Source organism: Vanessa tameamea, chromosome 2 (assembly GCF_037043105.1).
Source record: "Vanessa tameamea isolate UH-Manoa-2023 chromosome 2, ilVanTame1 primary haplotype, whole genome shotgun sequence".
Taxonomy (NCBI): Eukaryota; Metazoa; Arthropoda; class Insecta; order Lepidoptera; family Nymphalidae; genus Vanessa; species Vanessa tameamea.
The window spans coordinates 1,245,260-1,257,670 of NC_087310.1; the positions used below are offsets into that span (position 1 = coordinate 1,245,260).

Here is a 12,411-nt window from a genome sequence, read left to right on the forward strand (position 1 = left end):
TTATATACCTTAAAATAATTTAATACTTTAAATATTCACTAAAAGAATCGTGCCCAATCAGATATATAGGGGTAATGTTCCCGAAAATGGAATACCTAGAAAGAGAAAGAAAAGGCAATTATCTAACAAATCAAATCAATTTTATTCAAATAAACTTCACAATGAAGCGTTTTGTTATCGTCGATTTTAAATACTACCACCGTTTCGGAAAGCAGCTTCCGGCGAGAAGAAACGGCAAGAAACTCGCATAGTTGCTCTTTTCAAATAAATAGATTTACAATTCTGTTTTTTACAATAATAGTCCTGTGATGGAACCCGATTTTAGCTCATCCCTTACACTTAAATGACACATCACAAAATATAGTTCTTCACCAGCTACTGTATATCGTACGGTTATATTTCCATAACTAGTAATAATTAATTTAAAAAAAATTATAAGTAAAATAAATCGTGAAGAAATCGATTGAAGACAACACTTATCAGCAGAAACATTCAATAACATGTGGGCGTCCTATCGATAAGTGTCGTTCACGGACATAGATTTTCCTAAGGCCGACAGATACCAGAAAAATCACACATCTCAGCGGGTGCTTCTGAGTTTTTTATTGTCATCCTTAATTTTGAAAATTTTAAATTCAAGAGAAGACACAGCATTGGTTGATTTACCATCCCTTTAAAGTATTCCCCCTTAGTTCCAATGGTTTGTGGTGCATTGGCGATGTAAGGAACTGTTAATTTTTTAACGTCAATATCTGTGGGCAGTGATGAACTCTCAAGTGACCCATTTGACCGTCCTGCCATTGTTAAAAACACACACACACACAAGCGAAGCCTAGTACATGTGTAGTCACGAGAAAATCGTCCCCGATATCTTGCCAATGAGCGGATAGCATTGGAAACTAAGGTTATTTATTATCGTTATCAATTTACACTGGCATGTTATTTTCCTATGTTTTTTATTTATTAAACAAAGTACCTCGAACCCGACAAGTGCCAAACTCGTAACACAACACCGCCCTTCAAAATATAAGGCTGCATTAAATTACAACTTGCGTGAATACTTTAAAAATAACCTTATATCACATCGTTATGTAACGTGAGAATTACTTTCGAAAAAACGCGTATTAATAAAACAAGTGACGAAAAGTTGTTTAAATCCTGGGTCACTTATATTTAAAAACTGTATGATTAATTAATAGCTTCAGATTTTCTAGTATTTTCCATGATGTTTTTCATAAAATCCAGTTTACACCGGTTAGTATAATTATTGCAATATATTGACCAAATTGTTTTTTGTATTAGCATTAAACAAAAAAATTTGATTTTAAATACAATTAATTGTCGACTTAAATACGTTAAAATATTGAATTAAAATTAATTAAAAATTTTAAATCAATTACAAATGACTAAAAAACACCTTTTAAAAAAATAACTTGATATTGTTTAAATTCTGATACTATTGAAATCTATATTTTTTAGTTTAGGAAATATCAAGTTTTTTTTTATATAGGGAATATTATATTATATTATCGGCAATGATTATTTATAAAATCATTTTGACATTATAAAGTGAATAGTAAAACATATGAAACTAGCAATTAATTATTATAATTTTCACTCGCATTTCAAGTTTAGCATATAAACATATAGACCGTGAAATATCTTCATATAATATATGTAAACTTTAGTTTTGTAAGAACTTGACCTACCGGCAGGTTCTTACAAGACTGTACACGTCTTATATAATACATACTTAATATACAGTTATATTGTGTTTGCGATTTTTTTCAACTACTCGTTTATTTAAAATGGAGATATTTTTTTATCATTGCAATTAATACTAGCTACCCGTCCTGACCTTACTCGGATATAATAAGTGTCTGTATACAACTTTCAGATTAAAAAAAAAATAACATATAAAGAAAAAAAAAATTATATCCGGCTAGCAATGTTGAAATACTCGACGATTCTCTGCTATAATATGCATGTACTATATATGTGAAACTTCTTCTTGGATTAGTGTTTTATTGATGAAAATCACATTAAAATCCGTTGCGTAGTTAAAAACATCTATGCGTATCGACAGCGGGCCGCCAGTCAATATCAAAACATAACTACAGCTTGTTACTAAGTCTAATCATCATACCACAATGCTACTGCAATAAATAATCGATCTATTCTACCATTATTATTTTTTTATTTATATATATTTATTGCAAGACAAATAACACAATTTCTTCAACTCGCCCATTGTGCTTATCATAAATAATTAAAGAATTTCGAGCCGCACACACTCACGTATTTAAAAAGACAAACAATAATTGTGTGCATACATTGTGTTATAATGACTGAATGTCCGTTTCGCCCTTATGGTTTTGGTATGTACTCAGTATTTTAAATATTTCAATACTTCTACTTAATAATGTCATGTTTTTAGTACACAAGACAAAAACTTAATTTACATTAATCCTGATCTAAATAACATCAATCAATACAGTATGGTTGTCCATTATCAAAGAACAGCCTAAATATATTCCTAAAACTTACAAAATAGTTACATAAACTTATATGGATTACAAATGCTAATATGTTTTTTTACACTTCCAAAGCTACGATTACACGACAGTGTGACAGTAGGCCGTCTAAATTATCTCTTGAGGTTACTCGCCCCGAGCGAATCGGTTGCGTAACCTGCGAAATAATGTAAAAGTATATGACATTATAATTATACATACTGATCGCTGTTTAAATTACTCAATTTGAATAATTATCTCATTAAATTTAGTTCGAAATTAAATAACAAACTTTGGGTTAATTTAATACGTTGCTTGATATTTTATTTGATTACAAACTTTGCGTAAATTCATTATTTTTAAAAGTATCTTTTGAACACGAACTAATGTATATTCTTTAATATGTTTACTAACAATTTAATATTAAGTATTTAAGAAACTTCTAAATAGCAATACATATGACATTGGGTTCATTGTAAATAAGTTTAATACTTTTTTTTTTTTAATGGCATTGGTTGGCGGACGAGCATATGGGCCACCTGATGGTAAGTGGTTACCACCGCCCATAGACAAAGGCGTTGTAAGAAATATTAACCATTCCTTACATCACCTATGCGCCACCAACCTTGGGAACTAAGATGTTATGTCCCTTGTGCCTGTGATTACACTGGCTCACTCACCCTTCTAACCGGAACACAACAATACAGTGTACTGTTATTTGGCGGTAGAATATCTTCAACGACAAGAGTAGCGTGATAGAATAGACTATAGCATATGTTCTACCTCACAGGGACGAAGACTTTTGCCCAGTAGTGGGATATAACAATTTAATTAGTACGTTATATAAAATGTACCCGGATCATATTCTCGTACCTGTGTGCAGACCTAAATGATATCGAATTTTTTGATTTTTGGTTTTCTTCAAAGTCGCTTCTAATAAAGCATTTACTACGTTACCTGTGATTACAAGAGCGTATAAAAAGGCGCCTTTTATTTACTCTAATACTCTGTCACCCAGACCAACCGCTCCTCACGCAACCATTGCCCCGACTGGAATTGGAATTTGTAAATCATAATAAACATATGTAGGTACATCATAAATAACCACGATGCGACTTAAATAAAATAAAAGTTTACTACAGTAAGCGAAAGTTAGTAAACAGTGAAAATCGACAACGAAAAATCATTGAAAAGGAAAAATAATCTGAACTTTTATAACGTTATCTTGACCTTCAATGCTTTTCCCCGGTCAATTATTTTACGCAATTATAGTTTCGCTACGAATACGTGCGTCACGGACGTAGTATAGAAAATCGATTCGTTAGGTAGCAGGCACGTGGCGTTTCGATAAAAACTAACTTTCCAATATCAAAAAGTTGATTTTCTAAATAAAATAAAAGACCTGTTGTCAGTTATAGAAAATCGTAAGAAAATATCGACAACAGTTAAAGTGAAATGTCTCATCACAGAAGACATAAAAGCTTTATATATTATTATAATGAACTGTTAGGTATCGACGAGCCCCGGACTTACGACGTTTTTCAGCAATTGAATTTAAATAAAAAAAAAACAATAATAAAATAACCACGGTACTATTATTTAAGCCACGGTAATATGCGAGAGCGATTCCGTGGTTCCCGCCGAAGAGACTGAAAGGATACCGCTGTTTTTTTAATGGATATTCGGGTGTACTAAAGCGCTCTAGGCAACCTGGGCACCGGCGAGGCTAACATACCCCACTTCACGTAGGAAAAACGCGGAATGTGGTATCACATCGATATAAAAGAGGGTGCACGCCACTATATATAGGTGGGGCTCCTACTCGGTGGAGGTAGTCTTCATGAAACAAGGATTACCCAGTTATGTTAATCTGCCGCGCTCGAATAAATCCCAAAATTCCCTCTCGGGCTCCCCTGCTATCTGTATGAGTCTATATCATTTTATTAAAAAACAAAACTGTATTACAATGATTGCATAATGTAAATATATATATTCAATATAATTACAGAAAATATTGTAACATGTAAAAGAGAAAATACGGAATGAATATAATGTATAGTCATCAATATGCCTACGATAGTGTAATCACTCAATGGTTTTCTAACATAAGTAAGTGTTTCTATCAGGTCTAAATAGTATACCATTAGAGTCTAGTAACGAATATTAGTTCCTTTTATATAACGTGCTAACTGTTACGCATTCGCTTTACTCGCTACGAATTAAATTTCATATAATAATGTATTCAATGTTTGAAAAGCACTGTTTTTGCTTTCCAGATATTATCGAAGTGTTTCTCAAGTTATATTTGTAGTGTTTGTAAGAAATCAATTCGCATCTCACTCGTGGCATGCTTAAAACCAAAGTCAATGCAGCATATTTTGATGTTCTGTGGTGAGTTCCGAGTTTGTTTGAGTTCGATGTATTAATACACGTTTTTTTTACGAAAAATCTATTGATCTCCAAAATGGCTCAAATTCCGCGAAACTCAGGAGTCCGCAAATATTCGTTATAAGTGAAGACTGATCATACTTTTATATTAAAAAAAAAATACAAAAAAATAACGATTATCTAAGTTGCATTTATTTTTTTTGTGTGTAACATTATAATTTTAAGAAAAAATTTAATAATTTTCTCAAAATAAAATTACTTCTCAAGATGACTGAAGAAAATAATCCCATTATTCGTAATTATTCGTGTGTAATTATTTGTTCGCGGTAAGACGTATAATCACAGAACAAACCTATAGATAGATAAAAAATTCTTGACTCTGAATAGCTCTTAATATTTGCTTACCTATATCTATAGTTATAAAAACATTCGAAGACATATAATTATTCGAATTTATAGAACTGCATTGACTGCATTTTACTGGAACAACTCTTAAAAAAAATATCTATGATTCTCTCTGAACAATTAATTTCATTCAGACTCAAAGTGTTTGTATTAATGTCATTCTGTCTATATTCCGATCTGGTGGTAGCTTTACATATAATTCAATATCAGCATGACAATTTAAAAGTGTTTTTATACTTACCTACTTAAATTAAGAAAAGGGTCGTATTTTTATAATGTTAAATTAATTTTGTCAAAAACGTTATTTTCTTCACAATCGATGTGTTTATCATATTTTAAAGTGAACAAAGTAATAGCGCCCTCGCTATTAAGTTAATGTCAACCTTTTAAATTTACTTTTACCGTATCTTCAAGGATTTTTTTAAAAATATGCGGATAATAATATACGTCCGGATTTTTTCCGTGTTTTTTTTTTTTAAATATATAATCTGTTATAAATGATAATATTATTAAACGTCATATGTTATACGATTTTAGAATAACCACTGAATTATTTAGGATTTTTTTTTAAAATACAAATTCTTTGAAATTATTGTACATATATTTTTCAATGACAACTATATTTATCTTATTTAAAAAATAAAAATAAATAATAATTGCGTTTTTAAATATTTATTATGGCGAAAGTAATAATACAAACAACCAATAATACAAATCATCTTAAACACTGCTTAAAAAAATTAAAGTACCTAAATCTATTTTTATATACATATGAATTAGGTGTTCGTCCCGACATCGCACAGATAAAATACCATACAAATTCACAGTTATATATCACGTATTTATTTATACCTTGTATTAGAAGATTCGCCTGTGCAATTCATAAATTTAATCTGACGCACGTGACTTATTACAAATACTAAAACTCTTGTTGTTAATTGCTAAAGTTTTTACAATAACATACTCTGCTTTAATTTAACAAAACAGAAAATAAGCATTCCTTGCGAGAAAACGCGCAACATTTAAACTACGTACCCTTTCCTTTCCTCAATATGAATCGTCTTCTGCAAACGATATTAATAGAAAGTTCTAGATAAATCATTTAAAAAAAAGAAAAATATAACCCTTCATTATGCTGCGGCACCAACAGCCAAGTAGATACATATAATCAGAATTTAATCCGATAGGCTCAAAACTTGTACAGTTTTCTATAGTAGTTTTCCTCCAAGCACGAGATGAGTAATAATTAACAAATTACATACCAACAATTCAAAATTAAAACGGTTCTCCATCCACTGAGCTATATCGGCTATATTTTAAGATAGCAACTGGAATCGCGTTGATTTTGATAATAAAGTATATATAATCGTATATAAATCAAATGTCACATCTATACGATTTTATATCCAATTAAGAAATTAAGATCGTTTCTCATGTACGCTATTGCGCGTGAAAATTCAGTGGATGCAGATGGGCCGGTTGCACCATTTTTTTTTTAAATTTTGATTAAGCAATTGTATCATGCTTGAAATCTTAATTATTGACGGAGTTGCTTATAGACGTTGTTTAGCGAGTGCTTAGTGGAACAGTGACTTTCTTTCTTTCCTTCATCGTGGATTTTACATTTGAAAGACGGAGACGCAGCATCGTTTAACGAATCACCACCTAAACAACAATTAGGTCGAGTCATAATTGTATTAAAGCTATATCGAAGTTTTTTTTTTTAATTCCGTGTTTATTTATGTTTGTTAAAATTAATTAAAGAAGGTTGAACGTAACTAATTGTTATAAAGTTAGTTTGTATGTTTGAATCCGCTTATCTCATTAACTACAAGAACGATTTGGTAAAAAAATGCGTTAAATATACTGTTAATTACTCATTATGGCTCTACTGGTATTGGGTTTATGAATGTCATCGGTTGTATACTCATCATGAAATTTGTTTATAATCTAAATTTAAACAGGAGTTAAACCACAGGGCTCAGCTATGTAGTTAAATAAAAATATTATTGCGCAATAAGTAAAGTATTAAAAACCCATCTAGAATACATATTTATAGTTGCGTCAAGTATTATTCTTTAACGGCATAACCTTTGAACCTACTGCTATTGCATCGAAAGTACATACTTATCATTTGTTGTACAAATATTTGATGCAATACTACAAGTGGGCACTCCTAGGTCGAACCTTGATGGGTCATTACATAATAAGCTAAATATTGCCCATAGACAATCTAAACCATTCAATTGTATAATAATGTAACTATCAAAAACTGTTACGTTAAATTAACAGTTGATTAATGATTAAGACATCATTGTTTTATGGTGACGCGATCTGATCAAAATGGGATATTTTATTTATTACTTAAGAGCAATACGGTGCCACCGTAACAAGACTGTTTCCAGTATTTCCACTAGAGCACGCATTGACTCCTTCGACTTTGCACGCGACGCGCGTCAATCTGCGCTCTCCGAATTCGCGCCAACGCGAAATAGCGTTCCGTTAAAAAAAATATCTGATTAAGCTTAAATCACTCTAGCAAGACATCATTTGAATTTATAAAAAAAAAACATATATCGGAGTGGATAACAAAATATATTTGAAAAAAAAAGAAAACTGTTATATTTAGGCGCGAAGTGTAGTGATGTGATTTATGAAAGTGTAAGTGGCTATTTCCACGAGTGTCGTATATGAGTTTACATTATATTTAAGCAGGTGTACGATAAGGCGGTTGTTTTGTCAAGGTTGACGCAATTTTATGGCTTACCTATTAACGGTTTACGTTGACATATTATTTTAGCAATAAAGTAATATAAAAAAAATTAAACATAAGTATCAATAAAATGATTCATTAGAATAATATCGTTGAAATTAGTTTTTACTTCAAACCCAAATATAAAAACGTGTAATCCTTCTGTTGGAGATCAGATGTCCAACAATACGTGCATAAAAAAATTGTAAAAAAGAACACTATTATCCTGCCTTGTTCAATATTTTTCTATTAACGATGTAATGTAAATTAAAAAAAAAGTAATTTGTTAGCAAAAATGACATATTCCCTAGAGATTATAAATAATATATTTATTTACAATATTAATAGTCTGCTTTATCTTGACGTGTAAAATGTAAACAAACCGATAACCTCTAAATACATAAATGTCTTCGAGAGTAGACATTTAGTTAATTAGGTGTTTAGATTATAAACGATTTATTATAATATAACTATATGGAACCGGATTTTCTCTTAACTTTATAAAACTATTTACTTATATAGTTTTTTCTATTACAAAATACAAAAATATTTTATATCACACCGTGCGTATGAGTCGACTAGCGAAGGGATGACCTAACCCGCTACACAATCATCGCACTTCCTGGAAATGCTTCAACATTTATTAAGACTATTAGTTAAATTTAAAATTATTATCTATACGTCTAAAAAACATTTTTGTTTTTCTTTATACCAAATAGCATTCAGACAGAATTATATTATTATTATACTGCTATGCAACATTTAAATAAGTAAAATACCTAGTCAAGACAAAAGACTATCCAAATAATTTTATTTAAAACGCAAATTATAAATAGTACGGAAGTAAAATGAAATTAATGATTTCTGGTAAGCGTATGTATGATATATCAACATAATATAATATAGTGTAAATAGAAACAGTATTTTGTTACCGAACCACTAAAAAATAGTCTGTAACAAATGAAAAAAGTAAATTAAATAACATTAAAAATATAATGTTAAGTTCAAAAAGACATAATGACCTTCTGATTGACTTCGTCTGATGTAACCTTTAACCTACGTAATTATGTTATTAATATTACTTAAGCTGTTATCATTTTGGGGTTATTTATAAGGTCATTCATGTTCGTTTAGTGTGTTTGTATCTTAGAGCATTACGGGTTAGCTGGGTTATATAACCAGGGAATTTCTTGCAAGAAAATTTTAATCTTCGGTAATTAATGTTAAAAAATAATACGCTACATTTTTAGCAGATGCGATTGTATCAAATAAATGAAATTTATAGACCACGTAATTTTTTAGAGTTCCGTTACCTTTAAATGCAAAAGGGACCCTTATAAGATCACTTCGTTGTCCGTCTGTCTGTCCGTGAAAAGCATTTTCCTTATGAACGTGTTGAATCATAAAGTTGAAATTAATACCAAACACTGAGTTTTGAAGTTAGTTGGAGCTTTTAAAAAATCAATCTTGTAGGTCTACACAATCAAAAGCTTATGACGTATTTCCCATACATTCGCAAAGGGAATCAAAACCTATATGGTACTTTCCATTTACCTAGAATCATGAAATCCAATGAGTAGTAGGGTACAAGTATAGGAAAAAATCTGAAAGCCGTCAGTCGAATATTTGTTTTTACATTAGTGCCTCGTAGCCTATCTGTTTGGTGGTATGGAACCATTCGTGCGCGAATCCGAATCGAAATTTCCCAGTTTTTTGCCTTGTCCATAATTTATAATTCTATGTTCTAAATCCAAACGCCCGATGCTGATTCTATTTCAATTTTCATTACGACATTCGAACGGTGGCAGAATTTTGACAGCCAATGAGCAACTGTAATACTCCCATAACTGATATTAAAGATATTTCATTGAACTATGGAAAAATATTAAAATAGATAGAATAATCCTTAGTTATAAATTAGTTTTGAGGTCGCCTAGTGGTTAGAACGCGTGCATTATGCGTTCAAACCCAGGCAGGCACCACTGTCATTCATGTGCTTAATTTGTGTTTATAATTCATCTCGTGCTCGGTGGTGAAGGAAAACATTGTAAGGAAACCTACAATTGTCTAATTTCAATGGAATTCTGCTACATGTGTATCCACCGACCCGCATTAGAGCAGCGTGGTGGAATATGCTCCAAAACCTTCTCCTTAAAGGGGAACAGGTAAAAGTGGGACATTAACAGGCTGTTATTTATAAATTACTTTTACAATAGCTGTGCTTTCAAATTCGAATATACATAAATAATATTAAACCTTGATGGTAAGGTGGTAGGCTCGTCTGGGTAGTAACTACCCACTCATCAGATATTCTACCGCCAAAGAGCAAAACTTAATATCGTTGTGATCCGGTTTGAAGGGTGAGTGAGCCAGTGTAACTAAAGTCACAAGACATCTTATTACCCATGTTTGTCGGCGCATTTGCTAATTAAGGAACGATTAATATTTCTTAAAGCGCTGATATCTATGGGCGGTGGTGGCCATTTACCATCAGATGGCTCATTTGCCCGCCACCCATAGCATAAAAAAAAAAAAAAATGCTAAAACTTGTTATACATTTTGCCATATCGGTCGCGTTTTAATGTTTATTACTTCGTTCCTTATCGTAGTATCAAGTTATGTAAGCCTTTCTCAATAAACTATCTAGCACAAAAATAATGATTGAAGTAGGACTGGTAGTTCCTGAGATTATCGCGATTAACGATACAAATTCTCTAACTTTATAATTTAAATTTTAATAAAACCTCTTTCAAACTTATTTCACTTAAATATTTTCCTAGTAGTTTAGTTTTGGTGTTGTGTTAAAAATATATCCTTGTATTTTTAACCCAACACCAAAACTGATCGGGTATTTGAGATATAAATATAATCTTCTCTGTTATTAATATAGGATTGTGTTATCTGATGTTGTTAGTGACATCATTGATACATCGAATTACGTCATACTTTGTGCTGAACTTTTAAGGACGTGCTTGAATTATTCGAAATATTCCAAATAATTATAATAAGGTAAAATTAAAACAAAAAAATAATGAAATAACTTGTATATAGTGTCAAAAAGTTAAGTGTTAAGTTTTGGACCTAGAATATTTGAACGAGTATTTGGTCACTATTAAATAAATACTTAAATTACTTGGTAATAGTGAAAATTATCAATACAATATATTCCTTCCTTAAGTAGATACACGTATAAGGATATAATTATTATGTATACATATATAGCCATGCAATAGCCATACAATAGCCATGCAATAGCCATACAATAGCCATGCAATAACCATGCAATAGCCATACAATAGCCATACAATAGCCATACAATAGCCATACAATAGCCACGCAATAGCCATGCAATAGCCATGCAATAGCCATGCAATAGCCTGGCAACAGAAAGCGGTCTTAATTTTCATTCACACTTTCAAATTATTATTTATAATATTTTGACGTATAAGCACTCTCTAGTCATTATTGTAATCAGTTATGATAATATTGTATTATATAGCAATGAATAAAGAGTGACAAATTCGACTATAAAAAAAAAAACAAGATTTGACATAACACTGATATCATATTGTTAGTAAAACATTAAAGATATATTCTCTCACGAAGGCGCGCCCTTCCACGTTAATTATTATCGGCATGCATTAGTATGGGTGAGTGCTTACAAGATGTATTAGTGTGCGTGAGTCGACTAAGATTAAAGCCAGCACAAAAAAAAATTAAGGATTATATTTGTTAAGTTTATTGTATTAAGCGCCGATAATTTAATTTGGATGGGCTCGCCTTCGTGCGAATAAATCGATAATTCAAATTATTTAGACTTTACATAACGTCTTGTAAAATTTTATTTTAACTAAAAATTTTAACAGATTGTAAATATCTCACTGCTAGGGATGTTCTCCGTCTAAGCCGAACATTAGTTAGATAGTACCTTCTCCGATGCAGATTGCTAAAGACACGTATTTCAGATTTTAATCTAACACAATTAGGTATAACGTTATCCTTACGATGTTTCACTTCTGAGCACTAGATCAATTATAAGCAAATGAAAAGTCAGTGGTAAACTCCGCATTTGAACTTACATCTCCAGCTAGGATAGAGATGTTCTTAACCACTGGACCATAAAAATATAAATGTAAAAATTATATTATAAATATAAGACAAGAATTTAAATATTGCGTCATAAAAAAATTAAATTAAAAATAAATAACTAAATAGTTACCAAATAAGATAAATTATTTTAAAACAGCGATTTCACTTATAAGTGATCCAAGTTATCCCAGTGTCGAGGTCATTGCACTCTTCACGTCGGGACGTATTATTATTAGCACTTACTCGAAGAAAACCTAGCAATTT

The 12,411-nt window shown here is 31.0% G+C and overlaps 1 protein-coding gene across 6 annotated transcripts in view; it reads left to right on the plus strand.

Moving 5' to 3' along the window:
• M7bp (Myosin-7a binding protein) overlaps positions 1-12,411 on the plus strand; it is a 114,264-nt gene that overhangs the window by 68,876 nt on the left and 32,977 nt on the right. The window contains exon 1 of one of the 6 annotated variants that reach the window (XM_026636794.2): positions 7,720-7,967. The exons of the other annotated variants lie outside the window; for them this stretch is intronic. The gene's annotated coding sequence lies outside the window, so the exon portion shown is untranslated. Of the gene's footprint in view, positions 1-7,719; positions 7,968-12,411 lie in introns of those variants that run through there. 6 annotated transcript variants of the gene reach the window in all.